This window comes from Anastrepha obliqua, chromosome 2 (assembly GCF_027943255.1).
Source record: "Anastrepha obliqua isolate idAnaObli1 chromosome 2, idAnaObli1_1.0, whole genome shotgun sequence".
NCBI classification, from domain to species: domain Eukaryota; kingdom Metazoa; phylum Arthropoda; class Insecta; order Diptera; family Tephritidae; genus Anastrepha; species Anastrepha obliqua.
Genome location: NC_072893.1, coordinates 83,908,603 through 83,920,460, shown reverse-complemented (window position 1 = coordinate 83,920,460; position 11,858 = coordinate 83,908,603).

Here is an 11,858-nt window from a genome sequence, read left to right as displayed (position 1 = left end):
CAATTTACTGACGCTCTGTTTGATTATTTATAGATATGTAAGTATAATATAATATATGAGTAAGCGCGCATTTCTTGGTTTAAAAATAAAAATAAATAATTGGCGCGTACACTTCTGTTAGGTGTTTGGCCGAGCTCCTCCTCCTATTTGTGGTGTGCGTCTTGATGTTGTTCCACAAATGGAGGGACCTACAGTTTCAAGCCGATTCCGAACGGCAGATATTTTTATGAGTAGCTTTTTCATGGCAGAAATACACTCGGAGGTTTGCCATTGCCTGCCGAGGGGCGACCGCTTTTAGAAAAATGTTTTTATTAATTTTGCTTTCACCGAGATTCGAACTAACGACCCCTCTGTGAATTTCGAATGGTAATCACGCACCAACCCATTCGGCTACGGCGGCCTTCTTGGTTTGCTCATTAATAAAATTTGTCAAGCAGTTAACATACATACATACAATAGGTATGTAAAGGTATGTGTTGATCTGTATAATTTTATGTTAACTGTTTAGCACTTAGTTATTAATATTAACACAAGTATACACTGTTTTGGACCTGCGCTACCAAAGTAGTGGCAAACGTTATTTGGGGCGCTAGGTTCTTAAATTGTTTGCGTTTTTTAAGGTAAAAGCAACGTTATTGAGATATTCGGTTTTTTACTATTTATTACTAAAATGGCTATTTTATTCAATAAAAGTGTTAAATAGCGTTGATTTGGAACCGAACTATTTTAACGAATAAATTTAACGAATGCAAGTCATTTTGGCACTGTTTTGTTTATTAAGTTTTATTATTTATTATATCATAAAAATTATGGTTTTTGTTCGTTTGTTTATTAGCATTATATCCGGTGTATTGTGGGTGATTGTTCTGTCTGTTCTCATGGCGACGTCCCAGTACCCATTTTCCAATATATTCTCAGGAATGTATTCGTATAGGCTGAAGTATTTGGGTAAGACTCCGTCAGAAAATATGAGATTTGCAAGTGGTCTTTCGATTTCTTTGAAACTTTGGGAAATATTAGTTCTAGGTAAGATACATTCGAGCCGAAAAGGATTTTGAAAAATTTTCAAAATTGAGTCATCTACGCCATGTTGAAAATCGGGACCGTGTTTTTTTCAAAAATCAATATTTCTTGAACCGTTGGATGGATTTCAATGCAATTGCGATTTTAGTGGAAGCGCGCACGCACGGTTCGCGCTGCGTTATGTGTTCCTGTATGAAGTGACTGGAGCAGACTGCTGCAGGTCTGTGCGCGTTTTTCTACTCCCGCGCTGCGTAACCGCGAACTTCACGGTGCGCGCTTCCACTAAAATCGCAATATCACGAGAACTATTATAGACACCATACAATTTTTTTTTTTCAAAATAAAGGTTAAATCATAAGGAATCGTTACGTGTATAACAGAAAATCTGAAAAACTGGCCAAATCAACTAAGAATTGATTCAAAAAATTTTTTTGACTTTTTTTTGGTCAAAATTTCGAAATTTTTTTTTAACATAATACTAATTTAAACTACTTATTTGTTTCTATATTGTCTGTAAATTGCATTGAAATCCATCCAACGGTTCAAGAAATATTGATTTTTGAAAAAAACACGGTCCCGATTTTCAACATGGCGTAGATGACTCAAAATCCTTTTAGGCTCGAATGTATCTTACCTAGAACTAATATTTCCCAAAGTTTCAAAGAAATCGAAAGACCACTTGCAAATCTCATATTTTCTGACGGAGTCTTACCCATTTGTGTTTAAGCGTAGATTATTCGCTATTTTTTGGTGTAGTAGTATTTTTGCCATATTGTTATGTCTTTCGGTGTAATCGCTTCCCACTAATAGACAACATCCAGAAATAATCTTCCTTGTGTGTCATGTAGATTAAGTGGTGAATCATTTTTGTGCATGTGTGTATGTGGAAGGATTTATGTAGTGCTGTTGTTTGATTATTCTGTAGGTTGTGAATATCTATGATCCCTCTACCTCCTTTCGGTCTGGGTAGGGTTATTATTTGTATGCATGAGTTAGGATGTAATTTTCTATGTCTTGTCGGGTGCTTTCGTGTGGTTATTTCTATATTATTTAAGTCTGTTTCCGACCCTCTTAAAATTCCAAAAGAATATGTTAGTACTGGGATTGTATATACAGTGTTGGTCAAAACTAAAGCACCCCCCTAATGGCATTTCAAATAATGCTAAATCTCTCAATTAAACATCTTGAAATATGGCATATATGTGTTTCCTTGTTACTTAAGTATTTATAAAATATAATACCAAATATACAGCGTTTTGGTTATACTGAAAAAAAAAATGGAAATGTTCATATTATTTAAAAACTGAATGGTCAAAACTAAAGCACCCCACATTTTTTTTCTTAACTACGGCTTTGTTTTGTTGTTTTTAAGTTAATTTCTCTTCCTAACGGTATTTAAAGCTGAGTCAAAGTTCGTTAGAATAATTTGTGCAAAACACGTGCGGATTTAGTAGGATAAAACATTTCATACGGGAAATCAGCAAATATTGCCAGAAATGCGTATTCAAATGAATTTAAAAATAAAATAATAAGTGATTGGCAAAGTGGTTTATCGCGACACAAAATTAGTGAAAAATATTCAATAAATAGAAGTGTAATATCGCGACTTATAAAAAAATTTGAACAAACGGGTTCTATTTCTCCAATCCATAGTGGAGAAAGGTCACGAAAGACTACACGACAAGACGACTCCACGATTAAAAGAAAAATTCAGAGTGATCCCACAGTCTCTTCTGAACAAATAAAAATTGATTTAAGTTTGCCGGTAAGTTCTAGAACGATGAGAAGACGAGCAGTGGAGGCCGGACTGAGATGGAGGTTCCAACAGGATAATGAGCCGAAGCATACCTCTAGGCACTGTAAAACGTGGTTACAGCAAAATGCTTTAGAGGTCTTAGACTGGGCAGCTCAATCTCCCGATCTCAATCCCATTGAGAATTTGTGGGAGATTGTAAATTCGAAAATTAATAGGGAAAATTGCAGCACAAAGGAAGCCCTGTTTGAAGCGGTTAAAGAAGTCTGGTACAACATTTCTCCGGAAATTATTAGTAACCTAATATCTTCTATGCTAAAAAGATGTTCTGAAGTTATCAAAAATAATGGGTTTAGTACAAAATACTGAAGAATAAAAACAATTATTTTTTAATGGGGGGTGCTTTTAATGGGGGGTGCTTTAGTTTTGTCCAGACAAGTTTTGAATAATATTAATCTATAGTATTATTTTAAAACATGGCGCTTATTCTGACTAAACTACAATATGTATAGATATGAAATATATATCAGAAGAAAGGTTTTGATGAGCATATTTCCGGAAAATTATAAAAATTAAAATTGGTTAATTTGTTCATGAAATATTTGCGTGTAAAGTTATCAAAATTTTCATATTGATAACAGCGATGTCTATGCAAAGCGGGATGGCACACAAATATACGCATACATGATGGAAAGAATAATGAGATGGCGCCTATCGTGGTCCCGTTACTTTGCGCTCAGCGAATTTGACAACTAGTTGCGTGATTTTAGCTCCAGTATGACCAGATTACCATTTTCGTAACTTGATTTAGCATTTTTTTTGTTATTTAGTCTCGGAGTTTTAGTTCTTTCTTCATGACATTTTTCTAGCTGTTCTAATTAAAATGTCATGTTTATAATTTTGTAAAATATACATTTTTTAATAATTATTCAAATAATTCACTCAGTTTTATTAAGCTTTACTTTTTTTTAACATCTGGTGGCATTGCCTGCGATTGCAGGTGTTGTTGGTGTTCTTCTGCTTTCGGCAGTCAAATCTCTCTCTCGCTACTGCAGTGTTGCCTAGCTTTTGATATAAAAACGCACTAAAATGCCCATTCAAAGAAAATAACACAACAAATTTTTATTGAATCACTTAAAGAACTTTGTATGCGTGACAAATTGTCTTTAGAATGTGCGTTTTTTTAAATAAATGTGTTATGCTTATGTAGAATTTAATTTATGAGGTTTTTTTGTTAAGCGAGACTCTTTTGTTAAGGGAACGACTTTTTTGCTATATTTGAAGTTATGTAACTAGATAAGGTACTCTTTTTGTAAAAATGTCAGTATGGTTTCTTTAGTATTTTCTGGTATTTTCTTGTTTATTTTTACAATGAATATAACTCTTAATGTCCTATGCCTCACTAAGGATTGATGACCGGAAGAAACGATTACACCTCTATGGTTTTAATTCGCATTCAATAAATTCAAAGGCTTTTTAAAATGTGTAAAAAGGTTTTCAATCTTAAGAAGAGGTTAGAGAGAGGCATTTAATATTTTTGCATAACCTTAAATGGAGCCAAAAATTAAATTTGCACTTTCAAATTATCAAATTTTATAAGAGTAAAAAAAATTTCATTAGCACTAAAATCTTCTCAGAGTGACCTTTTTTAACCTTTTTTTGTTTAATAATATAGTTTTTTTTTAAATTAAAGTTTCGGTAGCTTTAAATTAAAAAAAAAGAATCAAATACGAAACTTGAAAATTTTCGCATTTTCGGTATAAAAAAGCACTAAATTTATTGCGAAGAGCAAATGGTTGGCAATACTGCACAACTCAGCAAACGTGACGTCACGTACGCTCTGATGGGCGCAATCTTCCTTCTATCATTCTTGATACGCATATATATGAGCACGTTTGCTTTGTTTAGCTCTCTTTCTAATGAGCACAGCATATTATGGGCAAAGAACTCTTTAATTGTTTTGTTTTGTTCTCTTTACTAATAAATATGTATTCATGAACATAGTCCCAACGGGTGCTGCGAATTTTTTTCAAAATTTTGTTGTGATGGCAATAATTGGTATGAATTGACAATTGACTTGAAAACAACGGTAACAGTGCAAATTAGAAAGAGTTTTGGACAGACGCAAAATAGAATTTATTTTAAGAAAAAAGTACATCCAAATTTAATTTTAAAATATGCCTAGAGGACGACCAAGAAGAGTTCGTAGAAGAGTTCCTACTTTAAGTGGAGAAATAGAGTAAGTAAGTGATAAATGTTTGAAACGTCACGTATTGGATATGAATGGTAGAAGCATCCACTTTTGTTTTCGTTCATATATGGTACAATTGAACTACAATATATAAACGTATGTATTAGGGTGGTCCAAAAATGCATGGGAAAAAATTTATATTAAAATTTTTATGCTGCCGCCCCCCATAATGGTAAAGAATGAAAAATAAAAAGACCCGTATTTTTTTTTTTTTAATCAGACCATATTTAATGGTGCCGCCGGGGCTTTGAAATATCCCATGTATTTTGCATGGGAAAAAAATACTTTTTCGTAGATTTCATGTAAAAACCTGGAAAATGAATATATTTTAACCGGATACCTCAGTTTCTCTTCATAATTGGTCAGGGAATAACAACCAATTATGAAATAATTAATTTTTTTGTATTAACTATTTTTTATAGAACCCCAAAAAGCCCCCATAAAACGAAAATCTAAGAAAAAATCGAAAAACAATATTTTATATTACTTTTATGATATCTATAAAAAATAGTTAATACAAAAAAAATTAATTATTTCATAATTGGTTGTTATTCCCTGACCAATTATGAAGAGAAACTGAGTTATCCGGTTAAAATATATTCATTTTCCAGGTTTTTACATGAAATCTACGAAAAAGTATTTTTTTCCCATGCAAAATACATGGGATATTTCAAAGCCCCGGCGGCACCATTAAATATGGTCTGATTAAAAAAAAAAAAATACGGGTCTTTTTATTTTTCATTCTTTACTATTTTGGGGGGCGGCAGCATACAAATTTTTTTTGGACCACCCTAGTATGTATGTATTTAAAAATTTTGTGTGCGTTTGATCCTTTTTGCAAAACTCAAAATTTTAAATAGTTTTAAAAAATGAGGAGAGAGAGACAAATTAGTTATTTATTTGATACTATTTCAAAGGTAAACTGTATTTGGGCTATTCTCAGACAAATTTTATAATAATAGACGATGCCCAACGCCATTTAAAAAAACACTATTACCCATCAAATCAACGAACTTTTTGACACAGATATACATTTTTAAGTGTTTTTTTCTTTCTTTGTATTGCATTCTATGTGTGTACATGTATATTTTTATGTATGCAGCCATTATCAAATCATATATGGATATGAACTTTGAACATTTTTTTTACTATTCTTCTTAAAATTTTTTAAAACGTAAAGATCTGTTAAATAAAAATTTTTACTTTTGCAAATCCAAGAAATTTTACGAATGGCAAAAAAAAGAATTGTATAATTCTGTTGGTGAATGGCACACGACTTATCATAAAACAAATGCATCGGAAGTGTTATGCGGAGAGGCTCAGGGAAGGCGATTTCTATTGCGTCGTATAAATTTGCAGCCGAGCGAAACCACACTTCCTTTTACGTTGAAGCGCCGCCAATTTCCCATTATAATAGCCTTCGCCATAACAATAAATAAGGCCCAGGGGCAAACATTATCAAGGGTGGGGCTTCATTTAAATTGCTTTGCTCACGGCCAACTTTATGTTGGGTTAGATCCTGGGAAAATATACGAGTTCAAATGGGCAATAACGAAAACTTGACTTTGAATGTAGTTTATAATGAAGTAATTAAAAAAAAAATACTGATTTAACTGAAAAAAATTTTAAAAATGTTATATGCATAAGTTCTTACATATTACATATGAATAAAAATATACACTTTTCTAATCATCATAACTTTTAATATATAAAAGTGTCACATATGCTGTTTACTTTCCGTGGGAAAAAAGTCCACCCGATTTTCGGGGGTTACATACTAGTCTTTTTAAATTTAATTTTTAATATAAGAAATGTTGAACATTTTTTGTTATGTTTATTAATCACCAAGATAATAAGAAGAAACAAGGTGTAAAAGTAAGTAATATTCGATGTTGTTTTGTTGAGTTATTTGACATTATTTGAAATGCCATTAGGGGGGTGCTTTAGTTTTGGCCAATACTGTATAACGGGGTTTCTAATAAGAGGTGTTATTTTGTTATTCAAAGAAAAATGATATTTTTTAATATAAATGATCGGATGTTTATTTCATTATAAAGACGAAGGTATGCCGTTAATAGTGGAAAACAATATCAGGCAAATGACCACCACGACCACACTTACAGGGCAATATCCTTTTCTTGAAATTTTCCATAACCGAAAGTGGCTGCCCTATGTCCTCGATAGCCTCACGAATTCCATCTTTGAGGTCTTGAATGGATCCTGGGCTGTTGGCGTAGACCTTCTCTTTCACACGGCCCAAAGAAAAAAGTCACAAGATGTTAAATCACAAGATCTCGGTGGCCAATTGTGATCAGCTCTTCGAGAGATAACACGGTTTCGTTGCTTGTGTAGCACGTAACGCCGTCTTGTTGAAAATAAACGTTGTTCAAATCAATACTATCCAATTCCAGCCATAAATAATCGTTAATCATCTCTCGATGGCGATAGATAACACCTGTTATTGGAAAACCTTTTACAAGGACTCGCGCAACATTGAGTTCAGCATCTCGACCCGAATGTCTCAATCATTTTAATGCGTTGTTCTATCGTGTAAAATTGTGCATATGTCTGCTTGACAAATGTCTAAGATGACATAAAAAATATACCGTCTAGGAATTTCTCATTACTGACATGGAGGCGTCACTTTTGAAATACCCTTTATATACATTCGACTAAATATTTCGTACGGATAGGTTTTCTGATTCAATTATGCAACATTTTTTTCGTTAACATAGCTCAAAGCACTTCGTCAGATAAGATGTTTTTTCGCACACATTTTTCGCTGATTCGTGAAAATTTGAGTCACTTAAATCGCATGCGAGTTGATATTTCCAGATTGAGATGGATCCTTCCGACAACAGCAGCTATAGCGGTACAATTTTTTTAATGCATTGCGATATCATTCGCCGGTGAGTTTCGAAGAAAATAGCCGGATAGCCTACTTGGTGGAAACCATCTGGATGGCATTTAACCAGTTGGTCACTTGAGAACATCCAAACTGTATGGTACAACGTCGAGGAGAAGTCGTGAACATCGACGGGCACACGCAACGCAATTGGTTGTTCATTTCTTGGCTCTTCTATTAAAGAATATTTACCAAAGATTTGAAAATGCAGATGGTTCAATAACTGTTGCCGCTGGCGTATGTTCAGTAGTTATTACAGCTGAATAACAAAATCCTTGATTTTATTTTGATGAATTCATCATGATCAACAAGGCGAATTTCCATTTCCTGGACGTCCAAACAAACGAAATATCTAGGTTTGGACAAACGAAAATTCTCGTGTACTTCATGAGATACGACTCCGTCCACCGTTTGATATGTTATTTACTCAGAACATATATTTGAGCAGCACTGTTTTGAGGTACCGGTGCTTGTCAAAAAAGTTCTTAGTAGCGAAACTGGATGAGTTTTAGTTGTCAATAGATATTTTGAAGAACATCATACCAGGTCATTTGCTTTCTCGATTGTGTGATTTCGGTTGGGCTTATACTATTATACAATTTTGTTTTTTAATTTTTTTTCTATTTTTTTATTGCGATCTGTTTTTTAAACATAAAATAATATTGTTACTTTTATAACTATTGTATTTAAATAATTTAAGAGATATTTATGGAATGCTCCCAATGATGCAACAAATTTACAAATTTTATGATAAATTATAATATAGTCTTGAGTCCGGTGAAGGTTAGAGGACTTGTAATTATTTATGTGACAAGGGGGTTTGAGTGTGATTGGAGTAGAGAGATGGATGATGTGGCATATTTTCTAATTTCTTCAATTATTGTAGGTACTTTGAGATCACGATGAATTTGTGCATTTGTGATATAATAAGGGGCGTTTGAGTTCATTCTGAGTGTTTTCGACTGGAGTCTTTGAAGTATTTCGATTTTTGAGTTAGCTTCAGTGCCCCCTCGGTTTCAAGATAGCTGAGTAAAGTGAGAACTTACTTTCGAGAGAAACATGAGAATTTCGATGTAGTAACCAATATAAGCTTCTGAGTTTTATTAATAGAGCCTTCCGTTTGATGAAAATATAGGTTTTCCATGTAAGTTTGCTATCAAGATGCATGCCGAGATATTTTGTGACTTTATTGAGCTTTTTTAATAACTAAATAAAAAAATGATTTGGAGCGATCGATATCTTTATTTGGACCGTAAAGCGATCTATTGCCTGTCTGTTTGTACGAGTGTACTGCAGCTGTGTTCACAAGTGTCAAATATGACTGACGCACGACCTCTTTCGCAAAAAATATATCTTCCGCTAGGGTGTTTAATTTTGCGCTACCTTGTACTTTACTCTCCAAACCCTTGATAACAATATTTGTCAAACAAAAATAGACAATCTTAACAAACGTAATGCAATTTGCAATAAAGAGAGTCGAAATGTGAATTAATTCCAGTGGGTGGAGAAGAAATTCAGTTTATTGCTTACTAGCAAACCCGGCCCCCTTCGCTGGGCACACTAAAATAGAATAGATATGGTTTAGAACAGAAAATATATGGTTTTCATATTATTTATTTCTTTATTCTTTATTCAAGCGCTTTGGCATAAACAATATTTTTTGTTTTTCTAAATATTTGTTTTTGAGTAAATATAAAATATAAATTGAAAATCAGGTCAAAAGAATATTGTTTTTAAATTTCAAATCAACGCATATGAATAAACAATCGTCTTTTTTCCTGATCATCCATGAATTTTTCGTTTCAATTTCTATGTTTTATTAAGCATTGGAGCTTTTTTAACCATTATCCATTTATATTTTTCAAAAAAACAAAAAACGAAAAAAATTGTTTTTTCCACGAACACATAATTTCATTCGGATTTCACATTAAATTCTCAAATTTCGTAAGAAATTATTCACTGTTGCAAAATCCACTCCAAAAAAATTCACAAACAATTTTTACATGTTGCACTTACGTTTTTTCCTTATGGCATCCAAATCAGAAAGAAATATTGACACATTGTAACTCACACTGTCAATTTGACAGTTCAGTTCCGCCCCAAGCGTTAAAAAAGTAAGCGACATTATGGCTGGCTCAAAAGAACGCTGTACCCGTTGCCACTGCTCCGAATTACAACCAAACTTTACGAAACCCATTTTCAATACTTACTTAACAATGTGCATAAGTTTGGTTTAATTCGGTGCAAAGACACGGCGGGTCCACGTTTTGGCATATATTTCGAGACCCTAGTCATCAATAGGTATGAAAATTACCCCGTATTAAAGCACTTATCAACAGCTTTCATTTGATACCCATATTGTACATACACAACCAAAGGTTACCCGGGTCCACGTTTTGACCTATATCTCGAGACCCTATCTACCAATAGGTATTCAAACTATACGGAAATCATCTTCAATACCTACTTAACAATGTGTGTAAGTTTGGTTTAATTCGGTTCAAAGACACGGCGGGTCCACGTTTTGGCATATATTTCGAGACCCTAGTCATCAATAGGTATGAAAATTACCCCGTATTAAAGCACTTATCAACAGCTTTCATTTGATATCCATATTGTACAAACACATTCTAGGGTCCACGTTTTGGTCTCTATCTCGAGACCCTAGTCACGGAGCGGATGGAAATACTCTGAACTAAAGCATTCACCAACAGCTTCCATTTGATACCCATATTGTACATATACATCCGAAGGTTACCCGGGTCAACGTTTTGACCTGTATCTCGAGACCCTATCTACCAATAGGTATCCAAACTATACGGAAACCATCTTCAATACCTCCTTAACAATGTGTGTAAGTTTGATTTAATTCGGTGCAAAGACACGGCGGGTCCACGTTTTGGCATATATTTCCAGACCCTAGTCATCAATAGGTATGAAAATTACCCCGTATTAAAGCACTTATCAACAGCTTTCATTTGATATCCATATTGTACATACACAACCAAAGGTTCCCCGGGTCCACGTTTTGACCTATATCTCGAGACCCCAGTCACGGAGCGGCATGAAAAATACTCTGTACTAAAGCATTCACCAACAGCTTCAATTTGATACCTATATTGTACATACACATCCGAAGGTTATCCGGGTCCACGTTTTGACCTATATCTCGAGCCCTATCCACCAATAGGTATCCAAACTATACGAAAACCATCTTCAATACCTTCTTAACAATGTGTGTAAGTTTGGTTTAATTCGGTGCAGACACGGCCGGTTAGCGAGCGCACACAAAAAGTTGACTTTATTTTATATATAAGATTTTTTTCAGTTTGTGTCCGAAAAATCCAAATATCTTACGGAATCCTATTTTTTTCCAAAATAAAATGTAATCCATGTTACTCGTGGATAATGTAGTTTTCGAATGGTGAAAGAATTTTTAAAATCGGTCCAGTAGTTTTTGAGCCTATTCGTTACAAACAAACAAACAAACAAACAAACAAACAAACAAACAAACAAACAAACAAACAAAGTTTTCCTCTTTATAATATTAGTATAGAAAATAAACATTTGACGTAATTAATACACATTTTTTAAATTCTTTTCGGAATTATAGCACTTTCGCAGCTGGCTCACTATGTGGTTTCTTTTGTCTTATGCTGATGTCAAGAATATTTAATATATGTATTTAGAGTTGTCGTAGCTTATGCGATAGCCGTTAAATACCTTATACGAGCATCTGTGGCTAATTTGTTCTATTTTCTCAAAACCCGTTCGCGCCTCCTTTTCGATATGGCACACGCTTAGCGAAAAATATGGTTTAGCGTTCTGTATGTAGATTAGGTTTGATGTTTTGATTATTGATTGATATAATGTATGTATTTTGACCCCCTTGGCTCGTAGATGTGATGATAATATGTATAATTTTT